Consider the following 26,580-nt stretch of genomic DNA (forward strand, 5'->3'; position numbering starts at 1 on the left):
ATCACACTTTAATACTGTCAGCCGGTTGAGTGCAGTAATTAAAATGGTAATTTTTCAGATAAAAGGTGTATCGCAGGGGCTAGGGATAGCTCATTTGGCAAACTATGTGCTTAAATAAGCTTACTCTCTGGTTCTGAATCTAAGAAAACAAGAATTCCCTACAAAATCACAGCAGCCTGTATTTCTTACTTTTCTTGTTGCTGTGAGAGAGAGAAGGGAGAGAGGGAAGAGAAGAAAGAAAAGCTGAGGCAGGGTTTCTTTCGTCTTACATTCACAGGGACACAGTCCACCATGCCGGGGAAGGCATGGGGTCAGGAGTCTGAAACAGCCGGCTGCCGTAGGTCAAGCGCCAGGAAGCAGACGGCCCAACGCTGGTGCTCAGTTCGCTTTCTTCATTTTACTCAGTCCAGGACCCTAGCCCACAGGATGGGGCCCCCATGCTATGGTGGATCTTCCCTCTTTGGTTAGCTTTTCTGGAAGCAGCCTCCTACACACACGTGGAGATGCATTTCTACGGTGATTCTTAATCCTGTCACACTGGCAGTCAAGATTAACCAGCACAAAGCCATCCCTGCTCAACCTGATCCCCAGACATATCACGTTGAAACCGTAACCCTGGCCAGTACTCATGCAGAAACATCGCACACACTTCTTGACAGATGAACTTCTCTAAATCATGAAGGAAGTGGCACGGCCATCTTAAACCCCTGCCATTACAAGGCAGGCACAGAGAATTTCTTAGTAGGCCAAAGTGTCCTCAGTGGTCCAGCTAATGTGGCTGAGCCCCACACGTGGCAACTTGGGGCTCCACCCTGGCAACATGCTGACCCCAACAGGCAGTCCCAGGATCGGGAATAGTCTTGCAGTCTGTTGACAAGGACAACAGGCCTGCCCATACATAAGCCCACATTGTGAGCCTGTGGGCTTCGGTCCATCAAACACCATCATGGAGAAACACGGTTGGAGGAACTAGTGAGCACAAGCTCTTTCGGCCTGGCAGAAGGCAGTGCCTGGCCCTGCAGGAGAGTTCAGACCAATTTCTGATGTTGGACCTCATTAGTGACAGGAGGTGAGAGGCTGAATACAAAATGTCCCCATGGCTCATGCATTTGTGACTAAGCCTCACACTTGATCCCCAGCTGGTGGAGCTTTTGGCACAGGGAGCCTTGCTGGAGGAGTGTGCTGCTGGAGGAGGCCCCGGGGTGCTACACGGCCCACCGCCACCTGCCACAGGGAGCTCACTGGAGGCCCTGGGGTGCTACACGGCCCCGCACCACCTGCCACAGGGAGCTCACTGGAGGAGGCCCTGGGGTGCTACACGGCCCAGCGCCACCTGCCACAGGGAGCTCACTGGAGGAGGCCCTGGGGTGCTACACGGCCCCGCCCCACCTGCCACAGGGAGCTCACTGGAGGCCCTGGGGTGCTACACAGCCCAGCCCCACCTGCCACAGGGAGCTCACTGGAGGAGGCCCTGGGGTGCTACACGGCCCCGCCCCACCTGCCACAGGGAGCTCACTGGAGGAGGCCCTGGGGTGCTACACGGCCCCACCCCACCTGCCACAGGGAGCTCACTGGAGGAGGCCCTGGGGTGCTACACGGCCCAGCCCCACCTGCCACAGGGAGCTCACTGGAGGAGGCCCTGGGGTGCTACACGGCCCAGCCCCACCTGCCACAGGGAGCTCACTGGAGGAGGCCCTGGGGTGCTACACGGCCCAGCCCCACCTGCCACAGGGAGCTCACTGGAGGAGGCCCTGGGGTGCTACACGGCCCAGCCCCACCTGCCACAGGGAGCTCACTGGAGGAGGCCCTGGGGTGCTACACGGCCCAGCGCCACCTGCCACAGGGAGCTCACTGGAGGCGGCCCTGGGGTGCTACACGGCCCCGCCCCACCTGCCACAGGGAGCTCACTGGAGGAGGCCCTGGGGTGCTACACGGCCCAGCGCCACCTGCCACAGGGAGCTCACTGGAGGCCCTGGGGTGCTACACGGCCCCGCCCCACCTGCCACAGGGATCTCACTGGAGGAGGCCCTGGGGTGCTACACGGCCCAGCCCCACCTGCCACAGGGAGCTCACTGGAGGAGGCCCTGGGGTGCTACACGGCCCCGCCCCACCTGCCACAGGGAGCTCACTGGAGGAGGCCCTGGGGTGCTACACGGCCCCGCCCCACTTGCCACAGGGAGCTCACTGGAGGCCCTGGGGTGCTATACAGCCCAGCCCCACCTGCCACAGGGAGCTCACTGGAGGAGGCCCTGGGGTGCTACACGGCCCCGCCCCACCTGCCACAGGGAGCTCACTGGAGGAGGCCCTGGGGTGCTACACGGCCCAGCGCCACCTGCCACAGGGAGCTCACTGGAGGCCCTGGGGTGCTATACGGCCCAGCGCCACCTGCCACAGGGAGCTCACTGGAGGAGGCCCTGGGGTGCTACACGGCCCCGCCCCACCTGCCACAGGAAGCTCACTGGAGGAGGCCCTGGGGTGCTACACGGCCCAGCGCCACCTGCCACAGGGAGCTCACTGGAGGAGGCCCTGGGGTGCTACACGGCCCAGCCCCACCTGCCACAGGGAGCTCACTGGAGGAGGCCCTGGGGTGCTACACGGCCCAGCGCCACCTGCCACAGGGAGCTCACTGGAGGCGGCCCTGGGGTGCTACACGGCCCCGCCCCACCTGCCACAGGGAGCTCACTGGAGGAGGCCCTGGGGTGCTACACGGCCCCGCCCCACCTGCCACAGGGAGCTCACTGGAGGCCCTGGGGTGCTACACGGCCCCGCCCCACCTGCCACAGGGATCTCACTGGAGGAGGCCCTGGGGTGCTACACGGCCCAGCCCCACCTGCCACAGGGAGCTCACTGGAGGAGGCCCTGGGGTGCTACACGGCCCAGCGCCACCTGCCACAGGGAGCTCACTGGAGGAGGCCCTGGGGTGCTACACGGCCCCGCCCCACTTGCCACAGGGAGCTCACTGGAGGCCCTGGGGTGCTATACAGCCCAGCCCCACCTGCCACAGGGAGCTCACTGGAGGAGGCCCTGGGGTGCTACACGGCCCCGCCCCACCTGCCACAGGGAGCTCACTGGAGGAGGCCCTGGGGTGCTACACGGCCCAGCGCCACCTGCCACAGGGAGCTCACTGGAGGCCCTGGGGTGCTATACGGCCCAGCGCCACCTGCCACAGGGAGCTCACTGGAGGAGGCCCTGGGGTGCTACACGGCCCAGCGCCACCTGCCACAGGGAGCTCACTGGAGGAGGCCCTGGGGTGCTACACGCCCAGCGCCACCTGCCACAGGGAGCTGACTCTTGCGGCTCCCTCCCTGCTGGTGTGAGAGGGTGTGACGACTGTGCTCCTGCTATGCCTTTGCAGCCCTGTTCAAAGTCCCCTTGAAACTGTAACGCACACATGACCACTCCCTGCCCTACGCTGCTTCTGGCTCGTGTTTGGCCCCAGCAACGAGGCTGCTCTACCTCCTGCATGCAGAACTGCTTCCTTAGCACAATGAGGCCCTGGGGTCAACCCCAGCACCAAAAAAAGAGAAAAAGAAGAGGACCTTCGCTTCTCCTCTGGCCTCACAGCTGACATGACCATCAGCCTGTCGATGCTCCTCTCCTTTCTCTTGTGGCAGTGGAGCGAGGTGGCGAGAAAGGCATCAAGATGAACACGAGGGGCCGGGGAGAGGACCCAGTGAATTAAACACCTGCTGTGCAGGTGTGAGGACTACAGGTCAAGCAAGAGCTTTTCAAAATATTTTTTAATATTTTATTTATTTATTTGAGAGAGGGAGAGAGAGAATGAGGCAGCAAGCAAGCACTTTAACCACTGAGTCACCTCCGCAGCCCAGGACTGGAGTTCAGGTAGGCGTGGCAGCCTGTCTATAATCCCAGCACTAGGGAGGCAGAGAAGGGGGATCCTTGGAGCAAGCTGGCTGGCTGAACTTGCAAAATCAGTGAGCTCTGGATTCAAGTGAGGGATCTTACCTCAGTAAATAAAGTGGAGAGCAATTACCAGACACCTGCTGTCAACCTCTAGTCTCGACAAGCATGGACATGCATACCCACCTACACACACGTGCCCACACTCACTCTCTCTCTCGCTGTCTAACATGAAAGAAGCTAGTTGTCAGAAATACTGGAAACCCTTCCCACCAGGGATACATGTAAGGGACAGAATATGCATAAGAAAAGCTCATAATATACATGTTGGAGAAGGTATATGCCATGTAAATGACCCATAAAGGGTCATGACATGTGTGGTCCAGCATCATTTTGAGCTTCTAATCTTTCCAAGCTCTTCGGCCCACTTCCATTCTCAGAGTGCCTTTCTCTTTGTCTGCGCGTGTGTGTGTGGGCGTGGGCGCACGTGTGTGAGGGGAGCACAGACAGTAGAGGTCTTCCTCAGTTGCTCTCCACACTATAGTCTAAGAACGGGTCTCCCGTCGAACCCAAAGCTCACCAGTTCAGCTTCACTGGCTGAGCCTCGGGGATTCCCTGTCTGCTTCCTCAACACTGGCATTGTAGGTGCATGTCACCTGGCATTTTACCTGGGTGCTGGATATCTGAACTCTAAGCCTCATGCTCGTGTAGACAAGCACTTTACCCACTGAGTCACATTCCCCAGCCCCACTTTTCATTTTCCTTTAAAAAAAAGAAAAAAAAAGTCCACTTGGGCTGGAGAGATGGCTTAGAAGTTAAGGCACTTGCCTCAAAGCAAAAGGACCCCGTTCAATTCCCCAGGACCCACGTAAGCCAGATGCATAAGGGAGCACCTGCGTCTGGAGTTCGTTTGCAGTGGCTGGAGCGCCCATTCTCTCTTTTTCCCTCTCTCTGCCCTTATATCTATCTCCCTCCCTCCCTCTCTCTCGTAAATAAATAATTTTTTTAAAAATGTCTACTTGAACCACTATGCATATAGCCCTACTCCAATTCTTTGTTATAGAACACAAGAACTTAGAATTTCCAGCTGGCATTGGACTGAGATCCATGCCTATAACACTCTAGACAAGGCTGGTGACCCTGAGGACAAGGCTCTGGGTGACTGAGCCTTCTAACCTCAGGCCTGAGAATGTCATTCTGATGTCACAGCAGTGACAGGCTCTTTACCCACAAAAACCAGGCAAGACCTTCTTCATGCAAGTTGTGCCATACCCTATGGCACCTCAGTCTACTCTATCCAAATATGCCTCTGTCCATACCCCAGAGCCCTCAACACCACCCACTCTGGGCAGAGCACCAGGCATTCCTGCCACAGGAAACCCTGTGTTCTGACCCAGAAACAATGAGGGGAAAGCAGCAGGAAATGGGAAACATGCAGGAAATATAACAGACAGCACAGAATCACGTCTCTGCACTCCTCTTCTACAGCACCAGATTTCCTTAGTTATTCATTCTGCCACTGGCTGGCACTTACCAGCAGGTTAAGTGCTTGTCAAAGAGCTTAGCAGGTTAAGAAAGAAAGACTCTAAATTGGAAAAGATCAGGAAATGGGGCGGGAGGGGGGGAACAAAGAGGAAGAAAGCACACTGCTATGATGTGATTCCAGGGGTTGAGTGCCTAAAATCAGTTACACACTTGTGTCAAAATTGCTGCAGATATGAAATAGGATATACAACGCACAGGGCCTTTTGGGGCTGTGTAGTCATCAGGTAAAAATGGCAATTAGTGGCCTTAATGGGTGATAATTAATGTTGCCTTTCCATATCCCATCCTTTCAACTTTTCTTCTTCACTGATGTTTGCTTCCATCAGCAATCAGGAGGTAATCGACACCAACATCAAGCACTTTCTCTGCAACGTGAATGCTCTCAACACCTTCACAGGCTTGGTGGCATTTCTACTTGGAAAACACGGGAGGGGGCAAAGATGTCCCTCTGATCTCACACCCCGGAATTCTGCTATCCACAGAGCTGCAAGATGAGGTTCTGCCTACCATGCCCCAAGAGTAATGCAAATGACGGAAGTGTAAGGCAGTCCCCAGCCTCTGTGCACCCATCCGCCTATGTGACACTTCTTGTTTTTTAATTTGTCTCCTGTAGCCTGGGCTGGCCTTATAGTCTGTATTAGCCAAGGATGACCTTGAACTTCTAATCCTCCTGTCTCCAAGCCTAGTTTATGTGGTGCTGGGGATAGAGCCCAGGGCTTTGTGCATGCTAGGCAAGTATTCTAGCAAATGAGCTATGATCTCCAGCCCTTGTGTGGTGGATTTTGGAGTTCTTCATCAGTCACTGAGTATGTGACCACAGACACAACCTGCCTTCAAACTGTGGAAAGGAGACAGATGCATCAGTAAATGATTAAAAGGTAGAATAAAAGTGCGGCTGACTCACTGCTTCAACACATGCGTGCGGAGACCCACTAAGGCCAGGTATATTTAGGGTGTGGAGACACAGCCATATACAAATGCAGCTGTGAGATGTTCACAGTATTGCAGGAACTCAGGGGAAATGTGTCTCAGAAGAACCAGTTTCTCTACCAACAAGGTGTGGAGAGGCTGGAAGGATTCAAGGCTGAGTAAAGGAGGGCATGGGAGGGTGTGAGGAGAGAGGATAAGCATGACAAGGACCTGACCAGGGCTCCTTCCTCCTGCAGGCCTGGGGAGGCATCCAGTGAGGCAGGAGTAGCCAACGCAAGTATGGGGACGCGATTAGGCATGACAAGGTGATGTCTGTTTCAATTACAGAGGATGGCTAGAAACCACTGACATGGGACGGGAGGGAGGGGAAAAGGGTGGGAAAGCCCACTAGCCTCTCTCAGAAAAGTAAAGCTAAATGATCAATTTGAAATTGACTTTAAGGGCTGGGAGGTTGCTCAGTGGTCAAAGGTGCTTGCCTGAAAAACTTACTGGCCCAGGTTTAATTTCCCAGTACCCTACGTAAAGCCAGATGCACAAAGTGGCATATATACATATGGAATTCATTTGTAGCAGCAGCAACAGACCCTACTGCACCCACTCTCTCTCCCTCCCCACCCTTCTGCTTGCAAATAAGTAAGTAAAAATGCATTTTTAAGACACTGACTTTTTTGTAATTTGTTATGAGAGAGAGCATTGGCATGCCAGTGCCTCCAGCTGTTGCAATTGAACTCCAGACTTGTGTGCCACCTTGTGCATCTGACTTACACAGGACCTGGAGAGTTGCCATGGGTCCTTAGGCTTCGCAGGCAAGCACCTTCACCACTAAGCATCTCTCCAGCGCAGTAAGATGGAAGGATCTAGCGTCACCCTTCTACATGTCTCTTTCCTGTTTCCCTAGCACCATCTGCTGAAGATGCTGTCTTTTCCCCAATGCGTGTTTTTGGCATCTTTGTAAAATCAGTTAGCTATATCAATGCCAGTTTATTATATATTCTCTTTCATTGATCTACATGCCTGTTTTGTGCCAGTACCATGTTATTTTTGTTATTATAGCTCTGTATATAGCAGAAATCAGGTATGCTGAAACTGCCACCCCTCGCCCTTGCTCTGTTTACTCAGGATTCCCTTGGCTAGCTGGGGACTTCAGTACACCTATTTGCTATTTCTGGAAAAAACAAAGTCTTAATTTTGACTGGGACTGCAGTGAACTAGTAGACTGCTGGTGGTAAGATGTTCATTTTCACAATATTAGTTGTTCAAATCCATGAGCGTGTGAGGTCTTTCCATCTTCTAAGGCAGCTTACAAGAGGCATCCCTGACTGAGCAAATTTGCTAGAAATATTCATTTTGTCTCTGCTGGGACCAAATGAAACCTGCTGGCAAGTATTTCTCACGTCCTCCGTGGACAGCTGCCCACATAACACCCCAACTGGAGCCATGACAAGCTCCATACTCGGCTGCCTAGGCACCTGTGAATGAGCCAGGCTCTGGCAGATCCAGAAACAGGTGAGAATACATATTCACACTGTGCGTGACAGTTGCACAGAAACAGATGAGAATACATATTCACACTGTGCATGGTGGCCTCACAGAAAGCTATTGTTTAATTTTGCCTTAACTGAGCAGGTTAACATTTGTGACTGCCTGCAAACTGGGTGCCTGCTGCACTTCTCCATCAGCACAGAGCAGTCTGGATCTCGTGACCCAAATGCCAACTGCTGAACATCCCATGCATTCTATTTCTATAAACAAGGTAAGTTTTTTACTCAAAGAACACTATAATAATGATGGACTATGGCTGCACTGATACAGTGACTAACTCAAGTCCAATTTTAACCTCTGTGGTCTATTCAGCTTCCTGGCCACTGTAAACCTGAAAGCACTCTAGCTTTCAATGAAAATGATTGCTTTTATGTGTTCACAAATTCACATTCAATTTCTATACAATTATCCACATCCCAAATAAAATCCCATGGCCCAAGAAGTGATGCTGAAATTAGGTTGCTGTTTGTAATGGGTTTCTTTTTTCCATTACAGCATATTAAACTTGACAACAGCCAGGTGCTCCGGACCTGTGGGACAGCACACCTATGTCGGCTTTGTATGGCACTGCGACGTGACATGGTCATCTACAAAGTTCATGCTCAAGATCTGTCCAGTCAAGTGGTTTTTCTTTTTAAAAAAGAATCTCATAATGTTTTAATAAATTTACACAACTTTCTGGTGAGATGGTTCAGTGAGTAAAGTGAAGACAAATTCAGATCCACAGCGCTCAGGTGACAGGTGGGTGCTGCAGCATGACGCTAATCCCAGCTGGGGAGGCAGAAACAAGACCTCCAAGGCATGCTGGCTAGCTAGGGTAGCCACATGAGTGAGCTCTGGGCAAAGCAACAGATCCTGTCTCAAAAATCAAGACGGAAGGCTGGGCACCGTGGCTCATGCCTACACTCCCAGCACTCAGAAGTCTGAGGCACGAGGATCATTGTGCGTTTAAGATCAGTGGGGATACAGAGTTCTGGGTTAGCATGGGCTAAAATGAGAGCCTGCCTTGGAAAAAAAAACAAAAACCTAAATAAATGAATCGATTAATAAATAAATAAAGCTGAAAAGCAGCTGAAGACCACCCAATATCAACCCCCACACGCATGCACCCACCCATACACCACACACACACACACACACACACACACACACACACACACATGTATGGACACCAAACACACACAGAAAACTACATTTTTTTTTTTTAATTGAGCCCCATTCATAGTTACCCTGGACTGAATGTGTCAAGATTAGATGAACTGAGGTGGGATGACTCCCCCAAAATGTGGCCACTCCACGGCTGGGGTCTCTGACTGCATGAAAATGAGAAAGCCAGCTGAGGAGCAGCATTCATCTCTCTGCTTCCTCGTTGTAGATCAACGTGACCAGCTGCCTCGTGTTCCTGCTGCCACGTCGGGATGGCATCCTTAAGCCATAAGCCAGGACACATCCTCTCCTCCTGAAGTTGCTCTTGTCAGGCATCTGTCACAGCAACAACTGACACAGACGTATGGCAGCAACCCTGGTGTCTACCAGCTATGGGCCAGGGGCACGGTCCCCAAGCCTCCGCCAGCATGCTCCGGCTGTCTCCTGAGGAACAAGGCTGCGGCCAGTTGAGAGTACTGTTAGGCTCTCTTTGGACACTACACAAGGATTCAAGGATGAACTTTTATGGTGCTCTACTTCATTAACAGGTGTATGCAATTTTTTAATATTTATTTATGTGGTGCAGAGAGAGAGAGAATAGGGTGAATCGGGACCTCTAGCCACTGCAAAAAAAACTGCTGGTGCATACGCCACTTTGTGCATCTGGCTTTACATAGGTACTAGGGAATCAAACCCAGGCCATCAGGTTTGCAAACAAGGGCCTTTAACTTCTGGGCCATCTCTCCAGCCTAGTACATGCATTTCTTATTAAGATACAAAGGAAACTGGAGAAAGAAACTAAGTGAGAACGGTCAGTTCAGTGAGCACAGGCACTGGAAAGTGCCCACAGCCCTATCAACATCTCTTTTTCGTTACAAAGATTTCTCCAATAAACTGGAAAAAGAACAAAACCAAACATCTTTCTAAAGAGATTATTCTATCCCAGGAAGATTTCCTCTAAAGATGGAAAGGAACACTTTAAAGAGAATATAATATTCGTGGCCCCTCTTTTGTAATCCTCCACCTCATACTTAACACTGATCTTATTGTGTGGTTTCTTCAAGTTAAGCAACAAAGAAGCTGTGATGGGTCACACTGTCGATGTGACAAAGTCCAGAACCACCCAGTGGACAAAGTTCTGGGCACATTGGGGAGGAAGTTTCTAGAGTGGGTTAACTGAGGTGGGAACACCCACCCCAACCATGGGCTACAGGGTGGGGTCCCACACTGAATAAAAAGGAGGTGAGGGCTGGAGAGATGGCTTAGCAGTTAAGCACTTGCCTGTGAAGCCTAAGAACCCCAGTTGGAGGCTCAATTCCCCAAGACCCACATAAGCCAGATGCACAAGGGGGCACACGCATCTGGAGTTCGTTTGCAGTGGCTGGAAGCCCTGGCACACCCATTCTCTCTCTCTTCTCTCTCTTTGCCTCTTTCTCTCTCTTTTGCTCTCAAATAAATAAATAAAAATAAACAAAGAAAATTTAAAAAGGAGGTGAGCTGAACCCCACCATTCATCTCACTCTTGCTTCCTGGCTGTGAACAGTGTGACCAGCTGCCTCATGCTCCTGCCATGACAGACTGTATCCCCTCCAACTGTAAGTCAACATAACCCTTCCTCCCTGAAGTTGCCTCTTGAAATCATTTTGTCACAGCAACAAAGAAAGCAACTACTACAGATATTAGATATCTGGTCTGCATCTCCATTGCCCCATGCTGACCCTAGAACACTGACCACATCATAACCTCCCAAGGCAGTACCTCTTATTTCCTGTGAGTTTGATAACACAATCCTTCTATTACTGACATGGTCATTTTTCTTCACTGGGTTCTGTTTGAACTAGCCCAGCATCTCCTACTGACCTTGGGCTGACACTCTGCTGGAACACGGCTAAAAAATGCTATGCCCTGAAATATGTGAAAAATCCTTCCCTAAACACCCACTCCTTCATTAACCTTGCCTCTCTTATCCTGACTCTCAGGTTTCTTTGGATTAAGGGAAAAAAGAGGGGTGGAGGAGAGAGAGAGGTTTTGCTTTATGTTTTGCTCAGTACTACAGAAACAGAAAAGGCATAATTATAAAGACATTAGTACTGTCGGCTTTTTATCACGTTACATTACCTCTGCCACCTCTCAACATGGGACACTGCTTGGCTGCCCCTTGCACCACTGTGGCCATGGCTCCCCTCCACTTAAGTGCTATTTACTTTTTACATAACCAGCATTATTTCCAATCCATAAATACCTGCATTGAAAAAAATAATCCAAATGTAGTCTATGGCATGTATCCAATTCACACTCACAGCCATTCTGGAGTAGGCTTCTGTGATCGCTAGTCATTAACTGTGAAATAACTTCCATTCTCTTTCCAAATTGCCATTGTTTCTTACCTCAGTGCATAAAAATGTCACCACTGACCATAATCATGTTCAGACTTAACAGATTCAGAAGTAAGTTCAATTAGATAAAAGAAATGTGATTGTGAATATAATTCTGATCAGTGAATCAGAGAAGACATGGAAAGGGCAGATGAGGAAAATGCCAGCTAGCACCAAAATCTCCCTGCAATTCTTTTGGGGCACACAGCTTTTCCAGCAGTGGTGGGTGGTAGAGTTCAAAGCCACAGAACCTGAATAGAAAGAAGCAGTGACCACCACAAGCCCACTGGCCAGCTCCTCCATCTATTCCAAGATGTCCAGTAGGCTGGGCAAAAACTACTAACAGGGTAAAGTTAGGTTTAGACCAGGAATGGGGGTGTGCCTTTAATCCCAGCACTCCAGCACTCAGGAGGCAGAGGTAGGAGGATCACTGAGAGTCCAAGGTCAGCCCAGAACTACAGAGTGAGTGTCAAGATTGGCCTGGGCTACAATGAGACCCTACCTTTAAAAAAGTTAAATTAAAAGTCATATTTATTTATAGCCTGGGTCACTAAATGACTTCACAAAAGACCTCATGCTCCACTCCACCTACTTAAAATTATATGTAAGTAAGAACTTACAGTGGGTACAAATTACAATAGATAGAAACACATATACACAGAGCTTATTTGTTAGAGAAAAACACTATTAGCAGACATATATATTACAAATGAGCTAAAAGCATGTCAGCTGTCTGATCAAGGTGGCCATGGAGGTAGATACATAAGTCTGCCACTAGCCCCTTCCACAGAAAACCCTAAAAGGAATTCACCTGAGCGACCTGCTCAGGGCGCGGAGCAGAGGCATGTTAACCAACTGACATTTTCAGTTTAGAGTATGAAGGCCAAGAGCAGAGAGGCCAGGGTGTGCTTGCCAGCAGGCAGCCCTAGTAAGACACTCATCTCCCAGGTCAGAGTCACTCAAAAGATGTCCACAGCACAGGGCTACCCTACAAAATATGTCCAGCCTGTGAAAAGAAGAGTACAGAAATACAGACATACTTAAGAAAAGTTTTTAGTAATTTCATATGGTGATGTTATGCCTTTCAGTCTAATAAAATTGGAGGCTTGTGGTTTTGCCTTATTTTTCAACTTCTTTTTAGTAGTAATTTTCTTTTCTTTCAAATCAGGATATTGCTATACAGCTCAGGCTGGCTTCAAACTCAAGATCAAGATGCGTCTACCTCTCGGCCTCTCTTCTGCCTCTCGGCCTCTCCTCAGCCTCTCGGCCTCTCTGCCTCTGCCTCCACACCCAGCTTGGTATTTTTAATGACAGCAGTTCATGATGGCAAAACCAAGTCTCCAGCCACTCACAGTGCCAAAACTCTTCAGCCAATCACCCAACATGACCGCATCCATTCCCCATCTCTGCACCTTCCTCACTGGGCTCTTCCTCACCCATCCACTCTGCAGCTGCCTTTATGTCTAGTCAAGATGGTGGCCTCCTCTGAGGGAAACCTCCCACAAGCCCCTTCGAGGTGCTCACTACACGCGGACCGACTCCCCCAGCCTCCCTGAGGTGCAGAAGTGAAGGGTCAGTCACAGACGAAACATCTGCGCTGTCCTGTGAACGTTAACAGCGGGCCGGGAAGATGGCCGGACAGAAGCAGCAGCCACTTGCAGCCCGTCAGCGTGCCTGGCCCAGAGGACGTAGGCTGTGTGAGGGCCTCGTCCCGCCCGAGAAAGGTCGTTTGTTCCCAACAGGAAACGTGAATGACAAAGTGAAATGGCCTTCACCTTTCTGCTGCAGGAGAGCTGACACATGGCGAGAAACGCCACACCTGGCGAGACCTCTAAGACTGCGAGCCAAGATAAGCCTTCCTTCCTTGTAAGCTGACCTGCCAAGGCATCTCGGTGACGGGATGAAACTCCGAGTCAGAAGACCCGGGAAGTTATAACATGGTGGAGTGAGGACAGTGACTCGCTTTTTCACCTTCGGCAAGGACCAGCATTTTTCCCACTCAGGTTGCCCATGTGTGTAGAAGGCACATGATGTATAGGCTGAAGGAGCTTTAGAGGATGACAAGCAATGTAAAGTCGTCTGCGATGTGGCTTTCAAGTTATAAATGTCGGTGACAGCGAAGTCTGCCGCTTCGGGAACTCCTCCAAAGCCGCCCAAGCCGAAGGCTCCGGCTCGGGGGCGGCTGACAGACAGCTGCTCTTTCAGTAGTCATTCCCCACACAGCCAAGAGGCCCCTCCACAGCCAGCTCGCTACGGCACCCCGGAGGAGGAAAATGACAACATATTTGGTGGCAGAAAGACACAGCCCAGGAGCCCCACACACGCCAACGTGTCTGCGTGCCCCGTGAAGGCTGTCAAGCCCACACGGTGGAGAGGAGAGCGGGGACACTGCGGGGAAAAGGACAGCCCAGCGAAGACTCGTCTCAAAGCACCAGCCTCGGCAAGCGGAGAGCAAGATGCACAGACTCCTTGAAGCCAGCGGCTCCCGCGAGCCACTGGGCCACGCTGGACAGCACTGAGTGGCTCCCTGCTGGCCAGACTTGAATCACTGCCATAGAGGAACAGAGCCTTGCAGATAGGGTTCAGTCGTCCAGTTCCTCAAATGAAGTCACATTCTCATTAAGCAGGATATGGGGATTAAATATGCTTAGTGTATTTTAAACGAAAGTCCCATGGTATCCTTAGAGATTCAAAATCCCTTTGAGCTTCCAAGGGAGACGCTTCCTGTTTCTCTGGTTGCTCCCAGAGGGACAAACTCTCAAGGTGACAGCTCCAGAGGAGCCACAGATAAAAGTCACATGGTCACATGATGTCTTTAAAGCTCTAACATGAATGCTTTTATTCAAATCACATTAGTCTCTTTGTGTATTGCTAGGGAGGGGTGCTCCTGTAGCGTAGCTAGAGATAAAGTGTATTCAAAAGCCCACATGCAGGAAAGAAATGTGAATGAGAAATGTTTAATGTTTCATGGTGTTGGCCCCGTAACCTTGACACCCAAATCCTATCAGCCTGTAAAATCCAAATGTTCTGCTCCAACTCTACCCAGGTTAAGTCAAGGGAGCCTCAGCAGGAGATCTGGAGGGATAAAATAAGGAGGTACTTAGCAAGTTGCTTTCCCCATGAAACAGGCTTATAATTGGAGACAAAAAAAGAACTCCTTGATCAGTGGTTCCTAATAGAGCCAGAGCTCAGAGGCTGTGCAATCTCTAGAAGTCAGGCTTTCTAGTTGTGACTTTGCTTATAGTCATGTCACGGCCCTGTGTCAGGCTTGGGCTAGCCTGCTCGGAAGTGGCCACTCCTTCATAAAAGTAAGTGGCAACATCAAACTCAGTCATTTGTATTTGAAAATGATTACATGAAGTAACAAATGGATTTCTGCTAATACTATACAGATAAAATAGTCTTGCCCATTTAACCTAAGAGATCAATTGTACTCCAAACCTTAACCAGAGAGTCAGAGATTTTCTCTCAGGATTACAGGCAGCAACGTGCCATCCAGGGCCCTTAAAGACTAGAGTGCCTTGTTTTGGTTGTTTTGTTTTTTGGGTATGATATGGCGTGTTTCGTTTATTTTGTTTTTTGTTTCAGAAGGGGTCTCATGTAGACCAAGCTGGCTTAAAACTCACAATGCTGCTGAAGCTAGCCGTGAACTCCTAATCCTCCTACATGTACCTCCCAAGTAAGTGCTGGGATTACACGTGTGCGCCACTCTGCCTGGTTTTATGTAGTCCTGAGATCAAATCCAGGGCTCTGTGCACACTAGGCAAGCACTCTACTAACAGCTACATCCCAACATCCCAATCCAGTGTCTGCTGGGGTTTTTTGTTTTGTTTTGTTTGTTTGCTTTTGGTTTTTCGAGGTAGGGTCAATGTTTCCAAAGGTGATGTCTGACTTCAAGTTTTTGGTCATCTCTTTTCCAAAACAATGAATACCTTGAGCTCTGTGTTCAGCTGGAAAGAATGCATGCGATACTTACGTGGCCTGAGGAATCCTCCAGCACCCACGTCAGAACAGGATTTACCCTGCAAGCAAAAGGACAAGGACACCATTACATTTCCCATCTGAAGGACCTGAGCCACACAGATTGCTTCTGACCGTTTAGAACCCAACTGCCTACTAGGGAGGCAGTTTCCTTGCCCAAAACAGAGGCTGGAAACACTGGCACTTCAATTCCCCCCGCCCCACCAGTGGCATTTGTTTAAAGAAGAGACAGCATCTTTCTTGTCAGAACCCAAATCCATCCGTGATTAGGTCAGCAGGCATAAGGCTACCCTTGGGAAGGAATGAACATCTATACAAAACGGCTCACTGTTCCAAGTCTCGGGAGGCAGGAAACCAAAGCTTTTACCAATCCTAACACTTTCCGGACTAGACCACATCATATTACCACACAGAGCTCTGAGCATACACATGGACTCGACTTTAAAAACAGGTTGCTGTTACAAAGACTAAAGCATTCACAGCAGGCAATACAGACAATCCAATCACAAGCCTGTCTGCTCAAATATAACATGTTCCTTATAACTACTTCACTTTGCAGAATAAAACCAAAAGAAGCATTTTTAAAAATCCATTTAGAAATGCATCTATGTGTTTATAATGCAGCTAAAATTTTCCCTCTGCAAAACTTCTTTATTTAGGGCTGGTGAAATGGCTCAGCAGTTAAAGGTGCTTTCTTGCAAAGCATGACGGCCCAAGTGGAATGCCGTGAGTTCGAGGCCACCCTAAGACTACAAAGTGAGCTCCAGGTCAACCTAGGCTAAAGTGAGAGCCTACCTGGAAAAATCAAAAAAAAAAAAAAAAATGATACATGCATCCAGAGGTCGTCTGCAGTGGCAAAGGGCCCTGGTGCACCCATTTTCTCCCTCTCCCCCCCTCTTTCTTTCTGTCAGTTTCTCTCTCTTCTTACAAGTAAACAATAAATATTTTTAAAGGTGGGTGCTGAGTTGCTAAGTATCTGCCTAGCACACACAACGCCCCGGGTTCCATCCCCAGTACTATATAAACCAAGTGTGGTGATTCACACCGAAGAGATGCGCACACACTTTGGTTCTCAGACCTGTGGGACACTATCAATGCAGACTCGCAAACTACCAAGACAGCGATGGAGGGGATGAAGCACCCACCAGGCCTCTGCCACTAGTCAGCTGGTCCTCATTCTTAGGAGCTTTGTGGAAAAGTCTGTGATGCAATTTTCTTTTGAAAAAGTTTGGCTATTTTTAACCCAAACATGATGGCAATTCCCTCTTTCTTGGTCTGTGGCATATGGCTACATTCACAGTGTCAACATTTTCATCTGTACCAGCAAGCTCTGAGAAACACTGGAGGGTTGGGCGCTGGGCAACTAGGGAGAGCTGGCCAAGCCTGCAGCCGTTCCAAAGCCACTGTCTCCAGGAAACAGTCTGAGATCAGCAAACGTTTACTGCAGGACATAAGGCTGACAGGAACAGCCAAGGCTAGTGGCTGTGTGGTCTCTCTACTGTACTAGCTTCTGTCTGACACCACTTTGTGCTGAAGGAACTGATGTGGAAAATGGATTACAATATAGAAAAGGCTACTAACTCCCATAATTTCAGTTACCAAGATTTCTAGAAAACAAGCACCAGGGGCTAAGAAGGTGTCTCAGTGGGTAAAGTGCTTGCTATGCAAGCCTCCATGCAAGTTCAGATCCCCAGAGTGCCTGAGTGAGATGCAGGTAGAGACAGAATTCCTAGAAGTTCTCAGGCCACTAGCCTGGCAAACACGGCAGTGAACAAGAGACCCTGCCTCACACAAGGCGGAGGGTGAGGACTGATGCTCAAGGCTGTCCTTTGAATTCTGCAAGTAAACTGTGGCATGTGTGCACCTGTACTCACATAGGAACACACATATGTGCATTATACCAGGGAGGGAGGGAGGGAGGAAGAGAAAGAGAGAGAGAAGGAAGGAAGGAGTGAAAGAGAAAGAGAGGAAGGAAGGAAGGAAGGAAGGAAGGAAGGAAGGAAGGAAGGAAGGAAGGTAGGTTGATGGAGGGAGGGAGGGAAGGAAGGAGGAGGGGAGGAAAAGAGGGGGAGGAGAGAAGAGAGGGCTGGGGAGATGGCTCAGCACTTAAAGGTGCTTGCTTATAAAACCTGCTGGCCCAGGTTCGATTCCCTAGTAACAATGTAAAACCATATGCACAAAGTGGCTCAAGTGTCTAGTTTTTTTGGAGTAGCAAGAGGAGTTGGTGCATCCGTTCTCTCTCTCTCCTTCCCTCCCTCCCTCTCTCCCAAATAAATAAAAATATTTGAATGAATGAATAAATAAAAGAAAGGAAGGGAGGGATAGAGGGATAGAGGGAGGGTCAGTCCTCAGTATCTTGGTCATATACAAAAATACCTCATTCATGAATAGTAACTTTAAAATTAAGGGGCTGGAGAAGTGGCTTAGCGGTTAAGTGCTTGCCTATGAAGCCTAAGGACCCCGGTTTGAGGCTTGATTCCCCAGGGCCCACATTAGCCAGATGCACAAGGGGGCGCACACGTCTGGAGTTTGTTCGCAGTGGCTTGGAGGCCCTGGCGCGCCCATTCTCTCTCTATCTTTCTCTCTCTCTCTCTCTCCCTGCCTCTTTCTTTCTCTGTCTGTTGCTCTCAAATAAATAAATAAATAATAAATGAATTTTTTTTAAACAATGAAATTAAGACTTGTGCCTCTGGCTAACTACAATTAACTTACTTCCCACGCTTTTCTTCTTTTACATCCTCATAAACACCTCATTGGGTACATTATATATGAATTGACCTGTGCATCATACCAACAGTAACTCTGACTGGCGGTAACAGCACTTGCTGCGCAAGGCTGACAAGAGGCATTCTGACCCCAGAAGTTACGTAAGGCTGGACGTACGTAGAGTCCTACACCAAGGGAAGAGGAGTTAGAGAAACCTGGAGGTCATAGGCCAGTTCTGACATTTGCAGTAACCAAAAAAAAAAGGAGAGAGAGAGAGCTGGTCATGGTAATGCATGACTTCAGTCCTAGTACTTAGGAGGCAGAGGTAGGAAGATGGCTATGAGTTTGAGGCCAGCGTGGGATTACAGGATGACTTCCAGGTCAGCCTGGGCTACACTGAGACCCTACCTCAAAAAAAAGCCAGACATGGTGGCACACGCCTTTCATCCTAGCACTTGGGAGGCAGAGGTCGGAGGATCACAGTGAGTTCGAGGCCACCCTGAGACTACAGAGTGAATTCCAGGTCAGCCTGAGCCAGAATGAGACCCCACCTCGAAAAAAAAAAAAGAGCCCTTGTCTCAAACAAGGTGCAAGGCAAGGACCAACACTCCAAGATTGTCCTCTGATTCCACATACATGCTGTGGCACACACATGCCCATACATACACACATGTACATACCATATACACATATATACATACCTACACACAATATTACGCACAAAGAGACTATCAGGTTTTTGGTTTTTTTTTTAATTTTTTTTTTTAATTTATTTGAGAGCGACAGACACAGAGAGAAAGACAGATAGAGGGAGAGAGAGAGAATGGGCGCGCCAGGGCTTCCAGCCTCTGCAAACGAACTCCAGACGCGTGCGCCCCCTTGTGCATCTGGCTAACATGGGACCTGGGAAACCGAGCCTCGAACCGGGGTCCTTAGGCTTCACAGGCAAGCGCTTAACCGCTAAGCCATCTCTCCAGCCCTAGACTATCAGGTTTTTAAAAAATGTTCATGATATTCACAAAATTAGTATTCCTTATCTCCCCAAGTGCTTTCAAGTCTCAATTATTTTTCTCAAAAAAAAAAAAGTCACAAAGTTAGGAATTTCCTAAAGCATTCAACAAGATACTTCCAAAATCACAGGAAAAATACTGCATTGCTGTGGCCTGGGACATTTGCGAAATTCATGGTCAGTGAGAAGACAAAGGCCATTGCTTGTGTCCTTGGCCAGGCACATGGCGTGAAGGAAGTTTTGCAGCCATCTGCAGCCTCCTCTAACGGTATGCCAAAGGAAGTTCTTTCTCTTTCCATTTTGAAAATAGTGCTCCACTCTAGCTTTCATCAAGATTACACCGAAATGTACCTCTGCTAAAGATTAATCGGCATTGGTACCCCGATGTCATGAGAGAACAGTTTACTTTGTACTATTTAATTTACAAAGAGGAGTAAGGCAGCCAGTAGAGGGAAGAGTGTCAACACGGCCATGAGAAAAACTGAAATCTCATGTTGAACCAAAATATACTCCTGTTTTAAATTTTGCATAAAAGGCATTATTAATGGCCTACAAAAACAAATAGTGATCCATGCATGGTGGCGCACGCCTTTAATCCCAGCACCTGGGAGACAGAGGTAGGAGGATCCCAGTGAGTTCGAGGCCACCCTGAGACTACATAGTGAATTCCAGGTCAGCCTGGGCTACAGTGAAACCCTGCCTCGGAGGAAAAAAAAAAAAAAGCACATTTGGTAAGCTGAGCACCATGCAGTCAACACCACTGCAGGTCTGCAGCTGAGCTGCTTGCCCCACCCTCCACCTCCACCCCCCACCCCCACCCCCAGCCATGTTCTCACAGAAAGCATGCCTCTAGAGGTGCAGCAGTGGTGAACCAATGTCTACTCCTACCAGGATCTGAGGGCACAGGGTAACTGATGCCAATTCCAGACATCAGGGCTCAGCCCTTCATGATACTCTGGACACTGTCAGGCAGATCCTTCTCTATTTTTTTAAATGCATGTATATGTGTATATGTGTGTTATTATGTGTGGGCCCATGGTGTAGGGGAACACATATGTATGTGCATGTATGTAGAGGCCAGTGGTTGAAGTTGGGTGTCTTCCTCAGCTGCTCTTCATCTTGTTCTTTGACACACGGTCTCTCACTGAACCTAGAGCTAGCTGACCTGGGAACATTTCAGGGATACTCCTGTCTCAACCTCCCCAGTGCTAATATCATAGTTATGCAGTATCGTATCCAGCTTTTATATGGGTTCTGGGGATCCAAACCTAAGTCCTGTGTTGCAAACATTTTACCCACTAAGCCAGCTCCCAAGTCCTCTTTCTCTATTTTACATTCAAGCATTTCTTCCTTTTATATTCTTCATGTATAGTTCTTCCCCCAGAGAGTCTCAGAACTATGAATGCCAAACCCTCCATGACCAGATGCTAACCCTACTGAGAAATAACACCCATAACTGTATTCTGGCCTCCACATACATGTACACACATAAGCATCAGCACACACATGAACAAGTGTGCTCACGCACATTACAAAAATAATAGAGTGGCTGGAGAGCTGGCTTAACAGTTAATGTGTTTGCCGGCAAAGCCAAAGGATCCCGGTTCAATTCCAGGACCCACATAAGCCAGATGCACAAGGAGGCACATGCATCTGGAGTTCGTTTGCAGTGGCTAGAGGCCCTGGCATACCCATTCTCATTCTCTCTCTCTCTCTCTCTCTCTCTCTCTCTCTCTCTCCCTCCCTCTTTTTCACTCTCAGAAAAATAAATAAATAAATAGATATATTTTAAAAATTAAAAGGGGCTGGGAAGATGACTCGGTAGTTAAAGCTACTCACTTGAAAAGCTGCTTGTCCTGGGTTCAATTCCCAAGCTACCTACATAAGCCAGATGTACAAAAGTAGCACAAACATCTGACATTCATCTGCAGAGGTACGAGGCCCTGTTGCTTATAAATTTTAAGTCATTCAATCTTCTTTACCAAGTATCAGATGGTTATAGAAGAAAGACACTCGCAATGCCAATACTGGCTTCCAGCTACATTAGCCAGAAAAGCCAAAACTACTACACATTGAAATTCTGTCCACTTGCAAAGATCTAGTGTACTCTTTCAAAGGTGTTAATCTCAAACAGGTGTGGCTCGGCTCAGCACTTAAAGGTGCTTGCTTATAAACTTCAATTTGTATAGCCTCTTCCCATGTTAATGAGATCTTTCATAAGTCTCAAAAAAAAAGTCTCCCAAGATGTAACAGAATTAGTATCTCCCATGGTTTGGGCTGAAATATGGGACTTCAACTCTCCCAAACCCAGTGAGAGCAAAAGAGCAGCCCTTGACACTCCTGTGCTCTGGTGTCTGGAGCACGGGCCATCGTGGTGTCACATTCAGGGGATGGAGTTCCTGAACTAAGACAGGGCAGCACAACTTACCGCCCCAGCGAGTCAAACATCAGCCAGTATGCTGGCAGCAGTTGCTTTGCTTTCACAGAATTCATGGGATCATAAAAGGGCAATTCTAGAACCACAGTGTACCCTGGAATCATGGCAGGAGGTTGGTTCTAAACACACACACACATTTATGTGTGTGTGTATATATATATATACATACACACATACACACACACACGTGTGTGTGTATGTTAAGAAAGGTTCTTCATGTATCCTGGACTGACCTTGGACTCACTATGTAGCTGAGGATGAATTTAAACTGATCCTCCTAGGACTGGTGAGATGGCTCCGTGATTAAAAGTGCTTACTTGTAAAGCCTGAAAGCTGGGGTTCAATTTTCCAGCACCCACATATAGCTAGATGCACCTAAAGTGGTCCATGCATCTGGAGTCTGTTTGTGGCAGTAAGAGGCCCTGGCACAGCCATGCATGTATTCTTTCTCTCACAAATTTAAAAAAAAAAATGTTTTTTAAAGTAAAAAACAAACAGATCCTCCTACCTTCCCCTCCTGAGAGGTGAGATTTCAGGAGTGCACCCCATGACCACTTTACGCCACGCTGGCAATTAAACCCAGTCTCCCGCATGCTCAGCAAACACTGTGCCAACTGAGCCACATGAGTCTGCTGACAGCTGTGTTGCCAGGGAGTATGACAAGGGTGGTAATTCAGTAGTAAAGACCTAGAATACCTTCCTTATGATATGTGTTTTCCTTCAGTGACCCACCCAGATAAGCTGTACTAGGTTTACAGAGAAAAAACATCCAAACCTCTGAATTCATCATTAACAGGATAGAGAGAATACTTTCGGCCAATAAGTTTTATCCAAGACACTGTGACACTAAACTGAGTTGCTTATTTAGGTTTGATTTTTTTTAAATACCAGCTCACAAGCTAGTACTCTTTTACATAGACATATACATCATATACATAGACATCATAAATACATAAACATATTTCATCCATATACATATACATACACACACACACACACACACAAAGAGAATGAGCCCACAGGGGTCTCTAGCCACTGCAAATGAACTCCAGATGCACAGGTCACTTTGGCTTTATGTAGGTACTGGGGAATTGAACCTATGGTGCCTTAACCTCTAAGCCATCTTTCCAGCCCTATGTTTGATTTTGATGTTATTTTACTGTTGCTGCTGTTGTTGCTCACTTGTTTTTTCTTGGATGTTTTTCTGTTTTGTTTTGTTGAATATCATGTTGCTCAGTCTGGCCTCAAACTCCCTATGTAGCTAAGAATGACCTTGAACTTCCAATCCTCCTGCCTCTATCTCCCAAATGCTAGGATTACAGGTGTGTGCCACTAAGCTCAGCTCATGTATCATATGTTAATGTTCATGTACAGCAGCACAAACTACAGATCTCCTGTACAAAACCTGCATCCCCAAGGAAAATTCAGTACTTTCCTTTACTAGAACAGAGGCTAAGGAACTGATCACAAACTGTTTCACTCCTGCAGCCCTGTGCTTCTCAACGGGGAATCCTTGACTATCAACAGCAACATCATCGGAGAAGCTGAGAATGCAAAAGCTCAGATCTCACCACGAACCTACAAATCAGAAATTCTGGCAGCACCAGCGACAGAGATTTGGAGGCCTGAGAACCCCTGTCAACAGGCTAGTACCATGTGGGCAGTCATTACAACGGAGAGCTCTTCTCCTTACAAAATAGTCTGGCATTTCTCTGCTCCCTAAAATTTGCCATGAAATGATGTCAACTGCTCCTCTCTATTTTTAATTCCTCATATGAGCTGAGCATGACTCACTCAGCACCTTATGCCATCACTTAAATAGTAAAGAGCCTCCCCTCACACCCCTAATGGAAGGTGATGGCTGCCTGTTGTTTCTGGTGTAATTACAAAACACTGCAGCCACAAAAGCTTGTCCCTTATCACCCTCAGTAAAAGCTATAATAGAGAGTTATAATTATAACACTCCATTCTTTTCCATAACGCATTCACCACAATGTGAGATCAAAGTTGGTTTATTGTAAATAGAGATCAAAACTACATTATCTTGGGGCAAACCTTTTGTAACTGACAAGAAATGAGTATGAATCAACTCTAAGGCTTTCTCATTTATCGAAAAGAAATATATATGAAGCAAAAAAAAAGCCACATTTGATTTAATGTTTTCTCTAGGTCCTATAGTGACCTCACAATAATAAATGGTCTACTTACCAAACATCACCCATCATCTTCCTTGACTAATTATCAAAGCAGGAAGCATAAAGAGACATGCCCTAAATCATAAATAAAACCTTTAGTATACCTTTAATTTCTAGAATGTACATAAATTCAAAGAAGGTAATTTCACACCTGCTGTGAGGTCTTCCAATGAATTGTGAATATCAAGATGTTATTAAATTCTCTTTCCTTTCTGATTAATTTCACACTTAGGCAGGACAAGGAAGGCAAGATTAATGATGTCTGGGACACAATTCTCAGTTCTTGTAAGATACTAAATCAAACTCAAGTGTTCAAGTAAACACAGAACCCAGATAAGGAAATGATACTGGAAGCAGGCTCCCGGAGCTGTCCAGAGTGCTGTACATGCCCAGAAATGGGAAGGCGCGCTGTAAACTCAGTGGTCCTCCCTCAGGGGAGCGGGATGCTGGGACAGGACGCTCAAGAGCCTCCTTCTCACCAGCTGATGTGCCCTTACTGTGATGGGAGGAGTGGGCTTGTTTATTATACTACAGTGCTCAGTTCCCTAAAGGACCCTTCCTTTCAGCCTCTGGACACCCTCCCCTTGTCTTTACTGTCCTGAGGACCACCCCAATTCCTAGCCCACTGCATGGAAGAAGACAGATTAACTGCATCAAAGGATATAAAGAAAAGGAAAGCCCAGTGCTTTCCTAGCATGCCAAAGTCCTGGGTTCCATACCAGCACTACATAAACTTGGCAGATTGGCATGTATCTGTCATCCTAAAACTGGGAAGGTGGAGGCAAGAAGATCAGAAATTTAAGGTCATCATATGAGAACAACCTGTGATACATGAGACCCTGATTCAAAAGAAGAAAGAGAAAAGGAAAGGAAAGGAAGAGGAAGGGGAAAGGGGGCTGGAGAGATGGCTCAGCAGTTCAGCAGTTAAGGCGCTGACCTGTAAAGCTCAATGACCCAGATTCAATTCCCCAGCACCCATGTAAAGCCAGATGCACAATGTAGTGCATGCATCTAGAGTTCGTTCACAGTGGCTGGATACCCTGAAGCACCCATTTCTCTCTCTTTCTCTCTCTTTCTCTCTCTCTCTCTTTCTCTCTCTCTCTCTCTCTCTCTCTCTCTCTCTCTCTCTCTCTCTCTCTCCCCCCTTATAAATACATGAATAAGTATTTAAAAAAAAAAAAAAGAAAAAGGGAGCAGGGTGTGGTGGCACACACCTTTAATCCTAGCACTTAGGAGGTAGAGGTCGGAGGACTGCTGTGAATTCAAGGCCACCCTGAGACTACATATGAATTCCAGGTCAGCCTCAGATAGAGGGAGACCCTACCTCAAAAAACAAAAAATAGAGGGACTTCCGGTTAAGATGGCGGCGTAGGTACCACGCCAAAACAGCCTGGGGGGGGAAAGACCAAAATAAACTCAGCAAAATACACACTTTTACTAAAAAGTGAGGTGTATAGGAAGTTGAGGCGGCAGCGGAGAAGTGGAAGAGTTATAGAGCATCCAGAGCCTGCACAGCCGGGAACAGCGGCTCCGGGCCGCTTGGCTACCCGCCGCAACCGCGGAGCGGCAGAAAACCGCCGGACTCCCGGCTCGAGCCGCAGGACAAGCCAGGTGCGGGATTTTCCCCTCACACCGCGCTCTCCGCAACTCGGGAAACGTGAGGGGAGAGCGGCAGCGAGCAACGGAGGGAGGAGCAGACCGCGAGGTAAAAGCACACGATACAACCAGAACAGCCGCGGCTCCCTCCCCTCCCCTGCCGCCTGAACCCAGCTCCAGCGAACACAGCAGCGGCCCGGGACCCGGCCACGCCAACTTGGGCTGACGGCGGGACCCAAGCAGGAGCAGAATTTGGCAGCAACTTCAGCGGCTCCAGCACCGGTACCAGTGGCCCCAGCAGCAGCGGACCCAGGACAGCAGCGGCTTCGGGGTGAGCAGCAGCGGTGGACACGACAACGGCAGCTTCAGCAGTGGTGGGGGCTCCGGCGGAGACACCTACAACAGCTGCAGAGGCGGCAGCGGCTCAGTTTGCCCCGTAGGAAAAGCAAGTGCCCAGCTCCAGAAATCAGAACAGCAGCCCGACGACCCAGGCAGCAACTTGACTGAGACCACAATCACCCAAGGTAACTGGGATTGCACCAGGGAAGGGTCTCACCTGGTCACAAGCTGACTTGGATACCTCAACAGACCAGAAATCTAAACCTCTTTGTTGATAGAGGATCTGGTCATTATAATAACTACTCTTGCATACATACTCGGGGCTGTTGTTGATGGAATGGGTACAGTGTTTAGCTAAATTTTAGAATCTACCAGTATATTATTCCACTCAGCCTGCTTGAATACTCCTATAGCAGGGAAACTCAACCCCTAAGAACATCTTTGTAGATACTCTGAGAGTCTTAAGAGCCACACCTAATACCTTAAGGTCCTACCCTGAAAATATTTTACACCAAATCAATTGATACAGCTAAGAATACACAGCTAGCTAGAAAATCCAAGCATTAACTTAATCCAAGATGCAAAAATATATACATTATAACACAAGAAACACTAAAAAGCAAGACGATATAAATCCACCTAAAAGTATTAATGCATCAGAAATGTCCTCCAGTGAGAAAGAGTTAGAGGAAATGCCTGAGAAAGAGTTCAAAAGAATAATTATAAATATGTTCAAAGAGGTCAAAGAACACATGAAAACAACCAAAGAAGAAATCAAAGAGGAAATCAAAGGAATCAAAGAAGAGGCAGGACACCAATTTAATGAAATAAAGAAGGCAATACAAGACATAAATAGAGAAATAGAAATAATAAAGAAAAACCAGTCAGAATTATTAGCAATGAAGAACACAGTTAATG

The 26,580-nt window shown here is 48.1% G+C and overlaps 1 protein-coding gene across 2 annotated transcripts in view; it reads right to left on the bottom strand.

The window, feature by feature from the left end:
• The window catches only part of Mgat5 (alpha-1,6-mannosylglycoprotein 6-beta-N-acetylglucosaminyltransferase), a 307,809-nt gene that overhangs the window by 237,583 nt on the left and 43,646 nt on the right, over nt 1-26,580 (bottom strand). For both annotated transcript variants that reach the window (XM_045151121.1, XM_045151124.1), the window contains one exon: nt 15,376-15,421. The gene's annotated coding sequence lies outside the window, so the exon portion shown is untranslated. Of the gene's footprint in view, nt 1-15,375; nt 15,422-26,580 lie in introns of those variants that run through there.

The sequence above is a fragment of the Jaculus jaculus genome, chromosome 5 (assembly GCF_020740685.1).
Source record: "Jaculus jaculus isolate mJacJac1 chromosome 5, mJacJac1.mat.Y.cur, whole genome shotgun sequence".
NCBI lineage: Eukaryota > Metazoa > Chordata > Mammalia > Rodentia > Dipodidae > Jaculus > Jaculus jaculus.